Here is an 18,719-nt window from a genome sequence, read left to right on the forward strand (position 1 = left end):
TTAATTAAAATCTTTATACTTCCATTTTCTTCTCTGTTGAATGAGAGGACTAGCCCAGATGATGACTTACTGTGGCTTCCAGTTCTAAATTCTATGATCCTCTGATCAATCAGAGGTGGAAAATCAGTTACATAAAAAAGTAGCAGCATAAAGCTGCTCTCTGGTTCAAGTTCTTAACAGGCTAATCATTAAAGGCAACAAGGGAGGGAGAGTTGGCCCATATTCCCAGTCACAAGACCTTAAACTCCTCCAGGCTAATTCCCTTTGATGACTCTCAGGGTAATGGAAGTGAGCTTGATACCCACAATACCAGGAGATAAGCAGATACCACTTGAAAAGTGGTAGCAGTGCTAGTATGGGATATATTCAATGACAGTATGTCAGGAATTTATAACTTACTTCAGCAATGCAAAAAGAACTATTGGGAAGTGGAAACCCAGACTTTCTGTAATGACAACTAAGGCACAGCTGGTGGTCCTATGGCTAGAACACTGGGCCTGGAGTCAGAAGGCATGAGTTCAAATGTGATCTCATTTACTATGGCTATTTTTTATTATGGCCATTTACTATGTGGCCCTGAGCAAATTACTCTATTTGCTTCAATTTCCTCAATTATAAAATTGAGATGATAATAATAGCACTTATATCTCAGAGTTATGAGAGCTCAAATGAGATATTTTAGAAGCATTTAGCACAGTTTGTTCTTCAGTCCATATTATAGATGAGGAAAGTAAGACAAACCATTAAGTGGCTTGCACAGGATCACACAGGTGCTATGTAAGTGCACATTCCTTGGATTAGTAGTTTATTTAACCATTTTAATCAATATAGTAACTAGTCAGATGAATGCTCTTGTTTATTTGGGGATTTCTCTCAGTGCAAATAAAATTTATTTTTGCCTTCTCATATTTCTATGTGTTGAAATAACAACATAGCTTTTTGTATAATAATTCAATACATATGTATTAAAGACCTATCATTTACAGAACTAAGTTTGGGGGAAATACAAAATTGATATTAAGCATGATCCTGTCCTCAGGAAGTTTGCAGTCTAATGGGAAACAAGGCAAAGACCCCATAAGTTCTAATATAGAGCATTATATACTAGATATATTAACAGCAAAAGAAAATTATTCAGAATGAAGAAATTCATTACCAATCAAGTAAGGCAGAAATAGAGACCAAAGAAAGCTTAGATGAAAATGTAGCCTCTGGCTTGGTCTTTAAAGTCTAGGTAGTATTCCAGGGAAAGAACTCTGGGAGATGACTATGAACCACTATATAGAATTCCCAATCCCTCTATTTTTGTCCATCTGCATTTTTGATTTCCTTCACAGGCTAATTGTACAATATTTTAAAGTCTGATTCTTTTTGTACAGCAAAATAACTGTTTGGACATGTAAACATACAGTGTATTTAATTTATACTTTAACATATTTAACATGTATTGGTCAACCTACCTTCTAGGGGAGGGGTGGGGGGAAGGAGGGGAAAAGTTGAAACAAAAGGTTTTGCAACTGTCAATGCTGAAAAATGACCCATGCATATATCTTGTAAATAAAAAAGCTATTAAAAAAAAGTCTAGGTAGTGTTTCACAAAATACATTGCACGTCATAAAGCAAATGCTTTAAACATATAACTTTTTCGTTATTAGGTGTTATGTGGATAGAGCATTGGAGCAGAAGTCTTATAGATCTGAGTTCAAGCTAGTCTTAGACATTTAATAACTGCATATTAAGCCTAGACAAATTATTTAATCTCTCTCAGTATTAGTTTTCTCATTTACATAGGGATGATGAGAGCACTACATCTCAGGGTTAAGATCAAATGGGATAATATTTACAAAACCTTATATGTAAATGCTAGCTGTGATTATTATTATAACTATTTCTATTAAATAGCACTGTGAAAATAGTAATGTATAGCTTCCCCCATTATATAGATGAGGAAACAGGTTCAAACCTATTATGTGACTTGCATGGTCACATTGTTAAGTTATAGAACAAGGTACCTAATCTTTTGACTCCAAGAAATGCATTTTTTAAATCCATACATATTACTTCAATAGCTATACTACTTTTATGGATAAGTATTGGTTATGTAGCCTCTGATGTTGTTATGACACTGTAATAAATGTTGTTTCACTTCAGATCAACAGCACACGTTAATTGAGGAAACAAAACAAAACATTTCTCCATTATTTCTCCTGAGTGTTCTTTATCTTCCTATCTCTGTTTCCAATTTCCCAGCAACACTCTGCCTTTGGCCAGTTTTTCCTCATTGAGCCCTAAAATTTTCCCATCTACTTAAGAATTTATTTACCCTCTAACCTTACTATTAACTTAGCTAACTACCCCTATTATTTAAAATAGAGGGAAATTAGTTATTCAGGTGAATTTAAACAAATGGTTAAAAGATTAAAATGTCAGAAACATTGAGCAAAGATTAATATTATTAATATTAATTAAATATTAAAATTATAAAAATGAATGCTACACAGACTACTTCATATAGACACCCATATATTTATTTGGAAAGGCAGCATGATGGAGCCAATAATATAACAGAATCTGATGTAGAAAAGCTGGGTTTAACTCTTACCTCTAATACTTACAGGCTTTTTAAACCTGGATAAGTCAGTTAAATTTTCTTCATCCCAGTCACTTAACTTGGAAAATATAGTAATATATACCTCACAGCATTGTTGTAAAACTTCAAATTACATATGTAACTATAAAATTCTGTGTAAATATCATTTATTATCACTGATACTATATAAATAGAATCGGTAAATAGCTATGAAAAATAAATATTCACTTTGTTGATTTTTTCTGTTTTTGTGTGAACTGTATTTCCTTGTGAGTATATGATATTTGCTCATAGCCTAGCTCTGCTAAAATAGAAAAGACAAAATAAAAAAAATCCAACTTTTGAATAAAAATTTCATTTTAGGACAGTTCAGAAATATAACTCCTCCCACAGCACTCTGTTCTATCTCAGTCTAAGTAAATCAAATTTATTTAGAATCTTTGAGAAAAATAAAAATTAAATTAAAATACACTTAACTTTGACACTTAGTATCTGTATAACTCTAAGGAAGTCCCTTAACTCTGTTTGCCTCAGTTTTCTCAAGCTGAAGAAGGAAATGGCAAATTATTGCAGAATCTTTGCCAAGAAAACCTAAAGGAGTCACAAGGAGTTGGAAGTGCCTATAAAACCACTATACTGTTGGTATAGTAAAAAGTAAATGTGAAGAGTTTGTGTGAAAATGTGTCAATGTAATGCCAGGTAGGAATGCATAAACTGAAGGTCTGTGAGCTTTTTCTCTGAGCACTTTTACATGCTTAAAGTGAAAGGGGAAAATAGAAGCACTATGGAAATATCTTGCTTGTTTGCATCACTGTCTGGGATGTGTATCTCTCTGGATGTGTGATTGTCTCTGCACCTGTGGATAGGGGAGGGGCAGTGACATAATGTGGATGAAAATGAGAAAATTTTGTTTGGGAGAGAATGTCTGTTTCCCTCTGTGTGTGCATCTGTGTGTGTTTATCTAGACAAGAACAAAACAGGATGTCTGTTTGTCATCATATGTGTTTATTTTCTCTCTTTAACTTCCAGCCAATGCTATTTCAATCAGGAGCACTGAATTTAATAGGGGAGCTGACCTGGGATTAACCTGGAATCCACTCTAACCTAACCAAATATAAAAAAAAAATGCTGACAAGGTGTAAGGTACTATACTATGTGTGAATACAGGAAAAAAAAAAGATCTTGATCTTAAGAATCTTACTTTGGAGTGGGGGGAGTCTGTGATTTTATTATATTATATATAGTTTCTATGGCTAGAGCTCTCAGTTCTTCTCTGTCTTCTTGTCCTATGCAGTTCTAGTCAACATCTTTTCATAAAACCTTTCTGAAAAATGAACTCAAGTTATTGAAAGACTTCCTTCTAGTTCTACTAATATATCAAGTGTACAGATAAAACTAATCTACCATGAGTAGAAGCAAAGCAGAAAACTTGGAGAAAATTTTTCAGAGACACTTTCTCAGATAAAGGTTTCATATCTCAAATATATGAAAGAACTTGGTCAAATCTTTAAGTTTGAGTCATTTCAAATTGATAAATGGTCAAAGAATATGAATGGGCAGTTTTCCAAAGAAGAAATCAAAACAATTTATAGTCATGTGAAAAAAAAAAAAAGTTCTGTAATTAATTAAAGGAAAATTAGAAAAACCTTGAGATATCAGCACCTCTCCTATTGGTTAAAATGTTAGAAAGAGGAAGAGACAAATATTCAAGGGGATGTGAAAAATTAGAATTATTATTGGTGGAACTATGAACTAGTCCAACATTTTAGAGAGCAATCTGGAATTTTGGTCAAAGAGTTATTAAAATGCCTATACCCTTTGATCCAACTTGCACTCTGAAGTTTTTTTCCAAAGATGATTAGGGGAAAAGTAAAGGCATCTTACTTTCTATTTTTCTAAGCCAATAAATGATGAATTCAGAGATAGTTCTTGAACCAATGGAAATCCTGTGCATCACAAAGAAACAAAACTCACATTCTATTAGAGAAATAGTATATTTTACAAAGATGCTGCTTTGCTTAGGAAGTAGAAAAAAATTGGAATTTCTGAGTTGTATTTAGAATACTAATCACATCAGAGGTAAATAGTCTTGTCCCCAAAGAAATATTTTAAATGATTTTATATATTGAAAATGAACATTTATCAATGACTTTATATATAATTCACTAGATATCTCAAATTCCATTTTCATGGATATGGTCATGGCAAACATCTGAAATACTATTTTGTCTGTCCTTTCTTATAGTTGCAGCATGTACTGGCATAGAGTTTCTTCTGGTATTAGTGTATCCTAGATAGAATAGTCTTCCCTCATTGAAATTCTATACCTTAATATTCAGAGTAAGCAAATTATTTTTATAAATGATTAACTTAACATCTATCACTAAGTATACTTTCTTAGTATAAGCTGGTATTTATGCCTAATTAGCATTTTTCCAAACGTTGAAGTGTTTCTTCATGAATAAAGTGGAGAAATGATGCATTAACTAAAAAAAACAAAACAAATAAATCACAACATTATAATTCTAAGAAAGCCTTTTTTTTTTTTTTCTGAATTACTGTCATTCAAGTTGTGTCTGATTCTTTGTAACCCCATTTGGGGTTTTCTTGGCAAGGATAATGACATTATTTTCCATTTCCTTTTTCAGTATCTTTTACATATGGGGAAATTGAGGCAAAATGGGTTAAGTGATTCAACCCATGTCACACAGTTATATATCACAAATTCTGAGGCTGAATTTGAATTCAGGTTTTTTGTTTTGTTTTGTTTTGTTTGACTCCAGGCCTGCTGTTATATCCCCTATGCCATTTAGAACCCCCAGTCTTTTTTTTTTTTTCTGGATATCTGGCCTTAATTTTCTACCTAAGGCCTACCTTGTCCACTTCGTTTATCTAAAAGATTTTGATCATAGGGAAGAATTGAAGCATTACATGGAGATGAAGGGCAGTAAAATCTGGGCCCAAATCTCTATAAGGAATAGAACATTGTCTCACAGAATTTAAATTTATCTGTATGTGGTAATTTCTAAAACATAAATCTAAATCTGTCAGAGGGTTTACTCTATAAATTACAGCCTTGTTCAGAGATGCATTGATTCATAAGTCATTGCTTCTGGAAGGCCAGCATGTACACTAAGAAATGGAACCACAGAATGGGGCCTCTAGTTCTCCAATTATCCAAATTATCATAGTGTTGAATCAGTGTTTGGTCTACTCTGAGGCTGAAAAACTTGACCTATGCATCTATAGCATTCCACCAGATATAGGACTCTATTATATCATATGACATTTATAATAGTTTGCTATTTTTTTCTTAATGTATATGAAGAAGTCCTTCTCCTCCCTTCTTCCTGTCTCCTTTATTCTCTCTCTGTGTCTCTGTCTCCATTTATCTGTCTGAGTTTCTTTCTTTCTCTTTCCCTTCCTCCTCCTCTTCCTTTCCTTCTCTTTCTCTCTCGCTCACTCTCTGTGTGTTTTTATATATATATACACACATTTTCTGTGCCCTGATAACTAGGCCTCCTTTTGGACTCCCTGCTTAGTACCTACCAATATCTCTTTTGTGGTACAGACAAAGCAATTTGATCTTACTATCTATACTACACAAAGACTGGAATAATTCCCACATAAATTTGGTTAAGAAAGCCTGGTGCTATTTTGGAATAAGCCCGAAGTATTATGTAATTGAATTAAAATTTGAAAATCTAAGGAAAAGTTAATTCAAAATTCAGACTTGTTTTATATTCTCTTCTAGTCTAATTAATCTTTTGGGCCCACCAAGAGTACCCACAGGTCCTATCAACTACTTCCAGACAGATAGATACAGTTTTTTTTTTTTTTTGGCTGTTGTTAATCTTATACTGTATTCATAATTGTTGGGAGGAGATACAGGAAGTCTGTAGCCATACTGGAAAGTCTTTTAATTGGAGATCATAATGTGTAGTAAATTGAAACCAGTCAATTTCCCATTGTTCATTTTAATTATAGGATCCATTAAAATAAGTTTAAGAAAAGAAGATAGAAAAGAAAACACATGTGCATTAAAATGTTAGACCTCAACAATTTACAATACACTGAATAGTTTCAAAAAGTAGATAGCAGGAGAGGATGTGCACAAATTGAGGTACTGGTACACCCACATTATAAGCAATTCAATATGATACAAACAATATTGTCTGTTCTCAGAATCTTGTTTTCCTCTGTGGAAAACAATAACCATAACAAAGACAATAACATTGGAAGATTTCTTAATAAAAAATTTCTGTGTTCCCTTCAAATGTGATTTTAAGTTCAATTCTAGCATAGTCAGGACAGGGAGCAGCGAATCTTTTAGAAGCAAGTAGCATTATGGGTATTGGAGGCTAAAGTTACTTCATCTTGTGTCTATAAGGAAAAAATGAAGGATCTAAAGTCAGAAAACTGGCTTTAAGTACCAATTCTGCCACTTACTGATGGTGTAATATGGGGCAAATCATAGAATCTCTGAATTTTTTAATTCATCAGGGAATTGAATTACATGACTTTTAAGGACCTTTCCACCTGTAAAGCTAATGAATTGGAGGTATTTTATCTGAATATGAGAAGATTTAGAATGAATATCACAACTCAAGCTATTGAAATTGTGTCAAATAGTGAGAAAAATAAACTCATCTTGCTTTGCTCCAGAGAGCAGAAAGAGGAAAAAACTATTGTGGAAGAAGATTACACAAAAACTGGCAAGTAATTTGGGGTATAAAGGGAAGAAAAACTTCCAAGTTTTTGAGCCTGAGATACCAAGAATTTTAAGAAGAGAAAATCCAAGAACAACTAGGTTTAATCCTACTTTTGACTCACTGTGTGATTCTGAGCATGCTTTATGAAAGAAAAAGGTATCAACTTGCATTGGGGAAAAGTTCTCCCTCATCTAAGAATTCCCTAATGCAAAGAAATTACAGCTCTAGTCTCTATCAGTATCCCATTTTTTTTTTTTTTAATAAAGGAAAGGATGGAGTGGAAAACCATTTATCCTCTCTGATTCAGGTATCCAGGCCTATGGGAAACAGAGCTTCCCTCAATACAAATTGACCATGAGTATGTAGCCAAAGTACAACATACCATCTGGTGATAGTTTTCTCTAATTGCAGCTCAAATACCTAGAAGGAAATAAACAACCTTATTAATACCAGCCTTGAAAATCCAAACCCATAAAATGACTTCAAAGTCATAGCTTCCAAAGATTTCAGATTAACTTAATGTTCAGATTCATTTCCTATTTGACTTAGAATCACAGTTTAAAAATTTGAAGTGACCTTGGACATCGTCTTGTCTAAATGTTTTCATTTTACCAATAAAATAGCTAAGATTTAGAAAAGTTAAGAGTCATTTCAAGGTTACTCAGCCAGCACTAGAGTCAAATTCTCTTAGTTACCACATCAGAATTGTTTCTACTAAATGACACTACTTTTCAAAATTTCTTCTTTTTTATTTTTAGAAAGTAAAATATTTCTATATTGGGAGATAGTGATCAAGGGACAAAATCAAAAATATTTAAAATATGCATAATGTTGAGAATATTTTCTCTAAGACCATTTTAAGTACTATTCAAATGAATTCAATTAGAAGTAAAATGCCTTTTTCATTTTCTTTCTTTCATCCCATTTTCTACTTTAAAAATGAGAAACCCCCTTCCTTATTAAGAAACTCAGAAGGAAAAAGAAAAAAAAAAACTTATGAAACTTCCTCCTACCATGTCTAGTTCACTATGCTAATCTTCTTAAAAATTCTTTATTTAGCAGATAAAAACTAGAATCTATTTAGCATTGGATAGATAAAACACCTGGATAATTAACTGAATATTCATTCTACATTTGAGAATTTGGAGATCATGGAGCTACAGTCAGAATGATATACCCATAGAAATAGTCTCATAATTTTTATGCTTAGATGTGGCTACAATCAGACCCATATATATATATATATATATATATATATATATATATATATATATATATATATGTATATGTATATATCAGTGTGGATTTTCATATACAGATATATATCAAATAACATGTAGCTCAAGTTAGACATATCAGTTTAGCAGTGTATATCCCAATAATTGAATGATAAGTTGGTACTTGGTTTAACAGATATAATTATTTTAGTGGATAAATAGATTGTTAAAAAAGTAAATCTCAGAGAAGGTAGAATCAGTGAATATAAAAAGAGTATGTACTAGGTAATAGAGAAAGTGAGTGGAAAACAAAATATCTGCAGTGTCGTAATAAGAAAATAAAAACAAAGATATATATTTTGAGAACTCTCCTACAATTATGCAAATCTATCCCTCACATAATTGAATTATGAAGGTCAAAGTTTTCCTTTCTTGATATATATATTTTTTTTCTGAGCCATAACCAAAGAGCTTTTATCTTATTGCAATATGCATCATAGTTATGGTGGTCTTAGCTACTTACCACTAACAATAACACATCCTCATAACCCACTAATGGGTAGTTTATCCTTTCCCACTTGGAAACGTAATAAAATACAAACTGCTGTAAAGATGCATTTTGACCAAAAGAGTTAAGGAAGACAAAGAGAAGATCTGTTCCTGCGCAATGTGGAAGATGTTGGTATCTGCTTCTAGTGAACAGCTCAGCAACATGGAATATTCCAGGTTGGTACATTTTTTAACCTTGACCCACCTGGAGATCCATGGTGTTAAACTGTGAACTTTCAAAACCAATGTGTTCTTCCCAGGTTCAAGGAAGTTCCTCTTCACCCCAAGTTGATTGGCTAATCCAGAGCCTATATTTGCTCTAGCAAGGTTTTTCTTATGTCTTCTCTGTTGAAATATTCTCCATGTTTCTTCTCAAATGAGGTTTGAAAATAGATTCCCCCTTGGCTCTCTAACTAAGTGCCTTCCTTGCTGGTCTCAATATTATCTTTATAAAGAGGAAAATAAACAAGGATGAGGAAACAACAAAGAAAATCTTTAGTGGTACCTCCCCTATCATGAAAAGGGAATAATAATTTAAGTAGTTCCTCCTATATGTCAGGGACTATTCTAAGTGCTTTTTACAAATATTATTTTGTTTGATCCTCACAAAAGCTCTGTCAAGTAAATGCTATCATTATCTTCATCTTATAATTAAGGAATGTAACTAAAACAGAAATTAAGTGACTTGTCTAGGATCACACAGCTACTTGGTATCTTAGGCCAGATTTGAACTCATCTCTTCTCAAGTCCAAGCTAAGAGTGCTACCAGTTGCCAAATCAGTTATACACAGAGAGTTGGGTCCCCATTGTGGTTATATTAGCTATATCATGACCACACACATTAAGGGTGAACTAGATTAGACATCTATTTGATAGGAAAAAATAAATGTTATATACATGCCTCAATCCTCTATAGTATAGTATTGCACATACTATATATATGTGCAAAGATAATATTTAGGGCAGCTAAAGACTGGGCTTAGAAAGATTCATTTTGATGTATTCAAATTTAGCTTCAGATACTAGCTGTGTGACCTTAGGCAAGTCAGTTAACCCATTTGCTTCAGTTTATGCATCTGTAAAATGAGCTGGCGAAGGAAATGGCACATTATTCCAGTATCTTCGCCAAGAAAATGCCAAATGGGATCATGAAGAGTTGAACTTGACTGAAAATGATTAAAAAACAATAATAAAGATCATCTTTTGATATTCTTGCAGTTATCATTACAGATGCTCAAGATGACTAAAACTCTTCAATTCAAATGGGATACATCTGAGATCTTTGCTCAACAAACTTGCTCATTCCAAAATGTTATATATTCTGTTGTCTGAACTCCTGGTATTGCCTCCCAAACATCCTCAATACTTTTGTTTAATATGAAGTTTTCTTTCAGAGCACCCATAGAGCTAATTGCTTCTACCCTCCCAAATGACTCTACTCATTTATCTGCTTATCATCTTGTTAGTCACTTCTTCAAGTCTTCAAAGAATCCTAGCCACAAGATGAATCATGTTTTTAGATAAAATGGGTGTTTCCACACATCATCAAATTTCAGAGGTCATGCCCTAATTTTACTCCCCCAAGTTGCTCTCTGATAATTTAAAATGCTTTATTCAACAAGATATAAAACCTTTCCTTTCAGAATTTGAATGATGGGTTGTATAAGGTTTAATAGGCAAATGCCTCCACAGAAGAGGAAACACAGACTTAAATTCAAACAAAAATGTGATTGATAAAAGATCCTTTCAATCAGAGCAAGTTTTGTTAGGAATAAAGGCATTCATGCCCTCAGATAGGGAAAGGAAAATTCCAGAGAGACAAAGTAAAGGAAACGAAGTTGAAGATACTGAAAACTCGTTTGAACTACTTCATTTCATTCAACAGAACTAGTAAATGTCACTGAAATACCAAAAAGCTTGTTATGCTCTGCATTTCACAGGTAGTTAATGTCCTACGGGCATTTAATAAATTCTGTATGACTGGGTTGAGAGTCAACATAGCTGAATTCTGGTGTAAGTTGTATCATCAAGTAACTATGTCATCTAAGGTAAGAGAAAGGCAATATGCTATAGAGCAGTATTCTTAAACTCAACTAGAAATTTATCTGAATGGGTGACCCATTGAATTAGAAAACCATAAATCAACATGATGGTGCATTATATGTTTATTTATTTTATGAAATATTCCTCAATTCCATTTTGATCTCAAAAATACCCTATTCCAGCAGTAGTTTGACCTCTGATATAGAGGTAGATAGATGGCACAATAAATAGAGTATGCCTGAACTGGAATCAAGGACAGTTAAGTTCAAAACTCATCTCAGATATGAGCTATGTGACTCGGGACTTTACTCTTTTTTTTACTCAGTTTCCTTCTTGGTAAAATAAAGAGAATGGACTACTTAGACTCTAGAAGACTCTTCGAGGTCCAACATTCTTTAATTTTATGAATGGGATAATACTGACATGTGACCAAAAAGGTAAATGTAAATGTATCAAGAAAGACTCCGTGTTTCAAGTAAGCTCAAGCAGAGGGAGAAAATCTATATAACCCTTGAACTTATTGAGAATGTCCCCAAAGAAATGCATTGAGATCTAAACAGCAGCTGCCAATTGCTTATTCTCTATTTTTTTTAAATTTCCAATCTTCCATATAATTAGAAAATTGGGCCAAAAAGCAGTACCAGATTAGAAAAAAACTTGGGACTTGGAAAACACAGAACTAGATTTGAATCACAGCCCAAAAAGACATTAACTCAGAGGTCCCAATTTAATCATTTATGCTTTATGAACCTCAGTTTCCCCACCAGTGTAAGGAATTTTTTATTGCCATCTCAAAATGTTGAATTAGATGCTATACAAATAACAATGATTGTTATAATCAAAGAATTTTAGAATTTCTACATTTATCTAGTCAGACCCTGAATGAGGAATCCCTCAAACAAATGGTCATGAAAAACTCCAGAAAAGAGGAACTCACAACTATATGGATATCCCATTTGAATTTAATCCAGCTTTCTTTTATAAAGAATGAATTCTCCACTCACTCTCTCACATATATCTTAACTCTGCTCCTTATAACTTCCACATCAAAAGAGGGAAGATGGTACTGGTCTATAGTGAAGATTGTATTACTTTCCCTAAATTAAAACATGTGTTTATAATAACTAAGAATGTAGCAATCCAGGGTGTTTTAAAATAAGTTAAATACTTACAATTAAATACTTCAAATAAGTCTGCTTTTTTTTTTTCTTATGGTGAGATTCCTTTTCTGTTGTCAATTCATGCAAACAAAAGCATTTCATCAGGTTTCTGTGTTTATTTTTGTTTATTTAAGTAGTCTGCAGTGCCTCCTAGAAACTAGAGGAACATAATAATGGCAATAATATAAAACTAAGCACTCCTTTTTAGAAAATATTCTTTCTCTCGATCAGATAATTTTTAGTTTTTATTTTCCCTTGAGAGTCTCCTAGAGATTTGCATGAAAACACACTCTTCATGCTAGAGAGTTCACCTATCTCTACTGTTTGCTTGTCACCTCAATTCATAATCCTCTATTTGTATCACTCCAGTGATTAACTGTAAAGATGCTTCTGGTGGCTCAAAAACAGGTCTTCCATTTCTCATAAAAATAAACCACTAAAATGTAGTACAAGGAAGATGAATAAGAAAAAGAAAAGGCAAAAAATAATCAGAGCTTGCTACAGTGGATATGGCCGTTGCATTATTCATTTTAAAAAATTCTCCACCTTTTCCCTTTTCTGATCAAAGTATATTGATAATCCACTGACATTATATAGATAAACACACACACATATATATGTAGGTAAGCATATTTATATATTTAAATACACATATATATTTACATGTAAGTATGTAAAATTTTTCAAAGGTTATGAAGTCTAAACTAAAGACTAAAGGAATATAAATAATGTATATATCTATCTATCTATCTATCTAGAGAGTATTATATTATTTGGAAATTCTCTGACATAAGCAATGACTGAAAGTTATAGTTTTAGAAAGTTCCTTATGGTCATTGACTGGTTAAGTGACTTGGTCAAAGTCATATAACCAGTATGTTTCATAAGGGCACTTAACCTCTAATCTTCTATCTTTGTTTCCCTGGTTCTCTCTAATTATACTATAAGACCATGTGTGTATATGATACAGACAGACAGAAAGACAGAGACAGAGAAAGATAGAAACACACATAAATAGAGGGGGAGAGCAAGGGTGAAAGAAGGAGGGAGGAAGGGAGGTAAAGAGAAGAGGTGTTGAATTGCAAATCTAGTGCAAGTAGGCATTATAGACAGAACTTTACACTCCCCAAATCTTGGTTATAATAATCATGGTTCCAACCTGGATGTGAGTTGATTCTTTTATTCCTCTACTGATTTTCTGCTCCTGATTTTCTGATCTCATGATTCAGCACCCTTTTCACCCCTGCTGGAAGATCTCTTCATTCTTGTAGCCTCTTTTAATTATTGGTCAATTCCTCTGGAACCTCAAATTTTAAGGAAGGGTACAGGCCAGCCACATTCACTCCATTCCTCTCTGGATTCCAATCCTAACTCTCCAGATTTTTTCCATGAGTCCTTAGTCCTGTTCAGCTTCCTTTTATGTGTTGTCTTTTCCCATTGGAATGTAAGCTCCTTCTAGGCAGAGACTATCTTTTTTACTTGCATTTTTTGGCATACTTGTCACTTTGGCTGGCACATAGTAAACACATAAAATGCATGACTAACTAGACTGACTCAAATGTAAGCATAGATGTTGCAAAATAAAGTATTCACTAATTCAATCATTAACATTTATACTATCTATGTCATAAAAGTTGGTGTGAGGGAAACAGTTTGTAAACCTTCAAATTAATTTCTAACATAAACCATTATGCCTCCCTCAACATACTCTTCGTGTTATATTTATGTTTGTAGCCCTAGCATCTTGCACAACATATTGTACATAGTAGGCACCTAATAAACTTTAGTTGAATTCAATTGAATTAAGATACAGTCAATACCCCTTTTCTAAATCTTAATTTTGTGGGGGAAGGGAATAGACTAAAACAGAGTTGTTGACAACCTCAAATCAGTGTTTGTTAGCTAACCTGAGAACTATATAGAGTGGTAATTGAAGTAGAGATGTCACTCAACTTTTCCAAGCAGCAATTAATTTCCTAATCTGTAAAGGAATGTGTGGTACCCCATTGGACATATAGTGATGAAGTCTAGGGAATCAGAAAGTCAGGAGAAAAATGAAGGATGATTGGCTTCAGTCCTTCCTCAGAATAGAGGTTCATGAAAGTGCTGACCAATGGGAGAAAGGGCTACAAGAACACTGAGGTCTTTGACAGTGAAAAGAGTTCAGGAATTGAAATTCTAGAATGAGATAATTTAAGGATGGATAATGCATGAGTGAGGGATGAGAACTGAGTAGGGAGATGAAAAAGAATATGGGGGTTAAACAGAGAGAGGGCTTGAGGATAGTAAAGCAATCACATGTTACCTTTCTAAATGATAACTCAACTTTTAGAGTAAAAAAGAATCATACAGGCACAAGTGATTGAAATAACAGGAAAATCCAAACGCACTAGTTTCTTTTTCAATTACCACATTCTGTTTTAATCTTTGTTTTTAAAGTAATGTTGCTCTGTGCATCAGTGAAGATCACGACTTTTTGGTGAATCATGAGGAAATCTTTAACAGTTGTTATGGCCAAAAACATTCATCATGCCCTGAACAAACTAGTAATCAAACTCTCTGAACTTATCTAGATTAGTCCTCCGACAAAGTCCATCCACAAAGTCATCATTCAAATCTGTTTCGTGTAGTATGACCCACCAGAGATTATTTAGTACTGGGTACAACAACTGGGCACAGTTTTCAAGAAGCCAAGGTCAGCTGTATGTTATGATAAAATAGCCAGACTTTTTAGTTAAATAATAGCCTGTTCTTTTCTGGATATAGAACTATAGGATACTGAATCTCCTCAATCTGCCAAAGTATCAGTGAATTTCTGTAGAAGGCCAGTACTAATCTGAAGAGCCAACATTTGTCTAAGGGCTCCCAGAAAAATGGAGAAAAATGATGTAATATTTCATCTTGTAAGTGCAATGGTCTACACCCACTAGCTTAGTATTATCATTTCACAGATTGCACACTATGAAAGATTGCTAAGAACATAATCAAAATATTGAACCTTGGAATCACATTCTGTTCTTTGGGATTGTGACTTTTAGGATGAAGAATACTGTAATATTTTTCATTAGTATAGCACTTTTTACTCACTAACTATAAAGGCAGCCAATTCTACTCAAACACTTAAAATTTGAACTGTATAATTTAGTACTTCATTGTGCTTATATTGCCTTCTATTGTTCCCTAATTTTTTTATGTGTAGTATCAGTCTCTTCTCTGGAACTAGATTTTAAACTCCTCAGTAAGAGCTGACACTTAAATGACATGTTGAGGTTTTCAACTGTGTGTGTGTGTGTGTGTGTGTGTGTTGTGTGTGTGTGCGTGAGATCTCTTTTGATTTGCACAGTAAAGCCATGAAGACATTTTATGGATAAGAAAACTGAGGAAAATTTAAGTGATTTGTCCAGAATCATACATCTAGTCTGAGGTAAGATTTAAACTGATGAGTTCCGGACTCCATTTATCCAAGTGACTCCCACGCTTAAGGGAAAGTACCATCAATCAGGGCTTGGTTGACTTCAGGATGGGAGAACAATTGCTTTATAATATAAAAGAATTTCATTCAAATCTTCCCTTAAGTATTAACTAGTTGTACTATCTTGGGCAAATCATTTAACTACCCTAAATCTCAATTTCCTTATCATTAAAAGAATCTTCTTATGCCTTCACTACAAATTCTAAAATATTCTGGTGAGGGACTAGGAAAAGGAAAGGGATAAGAATTGAACCTGTGATTTCATTAGTTTAGGAAATTTTCAAATAAGGATAGTACTAGGAGAAATACAAATTGGGCCCTTTAGAACATGGGACCTAAAGTCAGGAGGACCTGAGTTGAAATTTGACCTCGGACACTTATTAGCTGTGTATCCCTGGGCAAATCCCTTAACCTGGATTGCCTCAAAAGTTGGTTGGGGAAGAAGAGAAATGTAAGTACTATATGATATAATCTCATAGAATTCCCTGAAGCACTGAGAGTCAGAGGCAGGGCTTAGAACCAAATATTTCTGTTCTTTCCCTATTACTCTACATCACATCTCTCAGAAATTGCTATGTAAAATTTAAATTGTTATAAAATTTTAATTTATTTTGCTAACATGAAATTTTTTTATCTTTCATCAGGACTGTGGTATGTGGAAAACAGACTCTTTGGAGATATTTACTATTTGACTTATAAGTTTTTTGGACTAAAGAGTGAACTTACACATTGACCCTTTTTATTTTGTTTTCTCCTAGGATTCAGGTTCCTTTTTGTTGTTGTAGTTTTGTTCAGTTGTTTCAGTTATGTCCAACTGTTTTTGACTCCATTTGGGGTTTCCTTGGTGATGATACTGGATTGGTTTTCTATTTCATCATCTAGTTCATTTCACAATTGAGGAAATTGAGGCAAATAAAGAGTTAAGTGAAGGTGTCTAGTGTCATAGTACTAGTAAGTATCTGAACCTAGGTTTGAGCTTATAAAGAAGAATTTTCCTCACTCCAGGCTCAGCAGTCCATCTACTACACTATTTACCTGTCCTAGTCAAACTTTTCCTTCAGAAAATTACTTTGGCAAGTGTGTAGAGCAAGTATTGAAAACTTAAGGGAGAGATTCTATTAAATAAAAACTAATAATAGCTAACATTCATAGGACTTTGAAGGTTTGCAAAGTACTTTATGTACAGTATCTTATTTGGGTCTTGAAATAACTCTGTGATATTAGTGCTATTATTATTATTCCTAATTTACAGAAAAGGAAACCAATACTGAGAGAAGTAAGTTGAATGAAGATCTGGAATCACCTAAGACAAGGTTTGAACTCAAATCTTAAGTGCCATAATCTAGCCACTTCCACTTAGCTGCAGTGGTCAACGAAAGAGGTGATACAGGCCTGAACTAAATTGGTTCTCTGAAAATGTGTCTCACACATATCGAGGATATAAAACAAGATCGAAAACTGATGGCAAATGTGGGGTGAGTGACAATGAAGAGTTGGGGATGACACTAGAGTTGTGTAGCAATGAGAAACACTATAGAAATGGGCAAGTTCCAAAGAAAGAAGGATTAATCTCTCTGATTCCTGAATGTAAAAGATTTCTTAGCCTTAGAACACTGAAGGGCATCTGTCTACCACACATACCAAGGAAGGAGAAAGCAATTCTTTCCTCTATGATTGTCCATAGAGAGTGATCTGTCCCAGCTAGTACCTTATTTAGCAATCATTGCATAGATACTGTGCATGGATGGTGATAAAAATATCTATCTACTAAAAATGTTCTTTATGACCTTAAAATTGTTAAGATTCAATGGAGCTCATCCAAAGATAGAAGTATGGATACTAAATATGGATTAAAGCAGAATATTTGAAACTTTTTGCTGTATTGTTTGCTAGTTTTTTTTTTTCCTTTCTTGACTTTTTTTCTTTTGACCTTATTTTTCTTGTGTAGCATGACAAATATGGAAATATGGTTAAAAGAATTGTACATGCTTAATCTATGATTGCTTATTGTCTTGGGTAAGGAGAAGAGAGTAAAGGAGAAAATTTTGGAACACGAAGTTTTGCAAAGGCAAATGTTGAAAACTATTTTTGCATGTATTTGGAAAAAAATAAAATACTATTAAAAAGAAAAAGAAAAATAGATTCAGTAAAGCTTCCTCTTTTCTCCCTAACTAGAAAAACATTTTCTATTCTTTAGCTGTAGCATTTCATACTAGGAAAAGAATATTTATCAATAACTAGTATTTACATTTTCAAGGCTTTTTAATTATTTTTCCTTCTATCAGCAATAGTCCAGTCACTGATGGAATCTATATAGACCCAAAGGTATTTTATTTGTTCCTGTATAAACTTCTCCAGTAATTAAATAGAGGGAGGTATTTGCTGTTAATTTGTTTTTCAAAGAGGACAAATGACATCAAGAGGGTTATATCTTGACTTGTGTGTGAATTGTATTTAAGTGAGTTAGAACTGCACAGTCATCAATTTCACTCTCTCTTCCAAAATCACTAAAGCCTAGCCACAAGACAAAAATCAGAATGTCTGGCAGTAGATCAGGATGCAGTGAATGATCTTGGTCTCTTTGATGTCTGACCAAACTCTAAGCTCTCCATAGTGCATGCTTTATGGTTGTTGAAGCAAGTTGTTCTACTGGATTGGAGTAGCCATACCACTAATTCACCAAAGATCTGGAAGCCTATCAGTTACCATCAACCTATTTTAGCTTATCTGTCAAGACAGTTTTACCAGGGTGTGGCTGTTGTACCTGCTATAGCTTCTTGGAGCTGCAGATGAGAGTTGGATGGAAGATGGATACCCAAGATGGTGAGGCAACTCTGAAAAGAGCTCAGTGAGCCCTCATACCAAAGTTGCTAGTCCCTTCAACACACCAAACACTTCAGGGGAGGTGTCAATCATGAACTAAAGAGTATGGCATTCACATCATTATTTTTCCCTGAGCCATTCTTCATGCTAAAT

At 33.7% G+C, this 18,719-nt stretch overlaps 1 protein-coding gene across 5 annotated transcripts in view; it reads right to left on the reverse strand.

The window, feature by feature from the left end:
* CHRM2 (cholinergic receptor muscarinic 2) overlaps positions 1 to 18,719 on the reverse strand; it is a 207,951-nt gene that overhangs the window by 136,859 nt on the left and 52,373 nt on the right. The window contains exon 4 of one of the 5 annotated variants that reach the window (XM_051961058.1): positions 7,685 to 7,722. The exons of the other annotated variants lie outside the window; for them this stretch is intronic. The gene's annotated coding sequence lies outside the window, so the exon portion shown is untranslated. The remainder of the gene's footprint in view (positions 1 to 7,684; positions 7,723 to 18,719) is intronic. 5 annotated transcript variants of the gene reach the window in all.

Source organism: Antechinus flavipes, chromosome 5 (assembly GCF_016432865.1).
Source record: "Antechinus flavipes isolate AdamAnt ecotype Samford, QLD, Australia chromosome 5, AdamAnt_v2, whole genome shotgun sequence".
Classification (NCBI taxonomy): Eukaryota; Metazoa; Chordata; class Mammalia; order Dasyuromorphia; family Dasyuridae; genus Antechinus; species Antechinus flavipes.